Here is a 2,683-nt window from a genome sequence, read left to right as displayed (position 1 = left end):
GCATTTCTCCTGCCTCCACTGTGTCTCTTGTGGTGCCATTGTCTGATGCTAAGCACTCACATAATAACAAAAAACAATGCCCCTATGATGGGGGAAAAACTTGATTTGGCACCGGCGGTGGTGTTTTCCATGGGAATGGTGGTGGGGGCTGTGGCCGTCTGTGGGAAGAGTGCAAATCAGCACTTTTGGTAGATTTTCTTCAAGCCATTGTTTATTTTGGCTTTGGTCAGATCCATGGCCCAGCTTGAAGATTCCCACTGGGCTTTCTGAGGCTCACAGACCTATGAGAGATGAAATAAGGATAAATAAATAATTACAACACACCCTACTACCACCCCTGCACTCATTCGTGGAGTGTGCCTGTCTCGCATGTGTGTGTGTGAGTGTGTGTGTGCATGTGCATGTGTGTGTACGTACATGTAGGTCACAGGACTGCATATGTGCACATTGGCCCAGGCCTTCACCTGGGAATTAGACCAAGGTTTTTGGGGTCTGGGCTTCCCTAGTTCATTGTCGCACTATCATCTTCTATTTAGGGCTGGGGAAGATCAGGGCTGTTTCACACAAATGACAGTTTTTGCAAAATGGTATTGGATAAAACTTGTTTGAAACTGTAACTTCCTAAAGCCCTCGCACATTTATAGATTTTAAACATGAGTACCTTGGGTCGTGGTTCCGATAGAAACAAGGAAGTCGGTGATTGTGGTGATAATGGAAGGTGAACTTTTATCTCGAAGCTCTTCAGAATACATTGGCTTTACAATGTCAATTGACTGATTGTTCCTGTCCATAAGTTCTGTGACTTTAAGCAAAATAACTTACAAGAAAACCCATTTTTCCATTGGCTAATTAATATAAATGAGTTCAGTTTCTACAGCATCTCACTAACGTAACAAAATGACGTTATTTGAGGACCTGCTGTATTATAAAAGTACAGAAGACTTTTTTGAAGGCTCTGTGAGGGTGTGTGCACTCCAAAGTTTCTATTAGTTCGTGTTTTACAAAGAAATGCACTTTCTCTCCTTTTTCCAAAAAGTGTCCATTCCCAGTAAGAGTCTTCCTGACACCTGTGTATGAAGCTGCCTCTGAGCGGGGTGGCTGGGTGGCACAACTCTAGGGGGCAGTGTTCCTGGGTCTTCTCTGAAAATGGTTCCCTGGGAGGAAAACTCCAGGTGGCCTTGCTAGGTGACAATATTTAGATGGGCTTGTTGCAGAGATGTTTTCCAACGAAGTGGAGAAGTCTTGTCTCCTGCAACTTATGTTCTCTTGGATGCAGTAGGGGACCCAGCCTCTTGTCTGGGTCTGGATTGGAAGAAAAATATCTTACTATGGGCCAGGTAGTGTGTGCAATGTAGGTATAATTTAATCATGACATACCTTTTTTTCTAATTTTTTTCCTTTTAAATATATTTTTATTGATTTCAGAGAGGAAGGGAGAGGGAGAGAGAGAGAAACATCAATGATGAGAGAGAATCATTGATCAGCTGCCTCCTGCATGCTCCACACTGGGGATGGAGTGGCAACCTGGGCATGTGCCCTGACTGGGAATCGAACCGTGACCTTCTGGTTCATAGGTCGACGTTCAAGTACTGAGCCACACAGGCCTGGCAAGAACAAGACTCTTATTAGAGTTTCACAGGTGGGAAAACTTAGACCAGAGGTTAGGGGACTTGCCCAAGCTCACACAGTCTGTCTGCATCAGAGGTGGGACTTGAACCCTTCTCTATGGCACTCCCCAGAGGCCTTCAAAGCACCCAGGGGTCCCGCAGACCCTGACTGGGTGACAGCAGCATCAGTGAAAATAATGCCAACTGGGGTAAGGATCTTCAGAGCCAAAAGGTGGGATTCAGCTGGAGTGGGGTGGCCCTGGGCTGCCACTTCTGCCTCTCTGTCAAATAAAAGGGCCAGGTGTGATGGCACCCTAGTGTGAGCTTTGCACAGCTGGACCAGGGCCGGGAAGAGGAGCATGGAGACATGCTTACATCTCCTCCCCTTCCTGGACGAAACTTTGCATTTGAAGGAAGAAAGAAAGAGAGTAAATCTGTAACCGGGGATTTGTTGGCCTGGGGATTTCATTTGGCCCTTTGAAGGCACAAGGCCTTGCGTGTGTGTGTGTGTGTGTGTGTGTGTGTGTGTGTGTGTAGGGATGTCTCTGTGTGTGTGTTTATGTATGGGGGGTGGACTTCAGATTACACGTGATGGGTTTTTTTGTTTGGGTTTTTATTTATTTTTTTAAGTCATAGCTGCTACCATTTTTTGGAGACCTATTATGTGCCAAGCCTGGTGCTAGCTAGACGCTTTTCGAGGTACTATTTTGAGGTGGAGGAAAAAATAACTTAGTAGTTTGTTTTTATGCAGGTGCAATCAGAGGCATCGGGTATTTTTTCCATTCCGGTTAAAATACGGCGCTCTACGCCGAGGCGAGATCTGCGGAGGGGCGGGGAGGGGTGCGGGGACGGCCAGGGGGCGGTCCGGGCCTCCCTAGTCTCCACCTTTTATTTTGACCGGCCGGCTGGCGACAGGCTCGCACTAGGACCCAGGCGCCACAGCGCCTCCGTCTGTCCTGTAGGTTCATTCAATCTCCCATACACACAGACCCACTGCGAGACCGACACACACTCACACTCGGGCACACAACTGCACGCAGTGAGGCTCGGGAAGTCAGATCGCCTCCTCGCCCGGC

This window comes from Myotis brandtii, unplaced genomic scaffold (assembly GCF_000412655.1).
Source record: "Myotis brandtii unplaced genomic scaffold, ASM41265v1 scaffold441, whole genome shotgun sequence".
Taxonomy (NCBI): Eukaryota; Metazoa; Chordata; class Mammalia; order Chiroptera; family Vespertilionidae; genus Myotis; species Myotis brandtii.
This window is presented reverse-complemented; position numbering follows the sequence as displayed.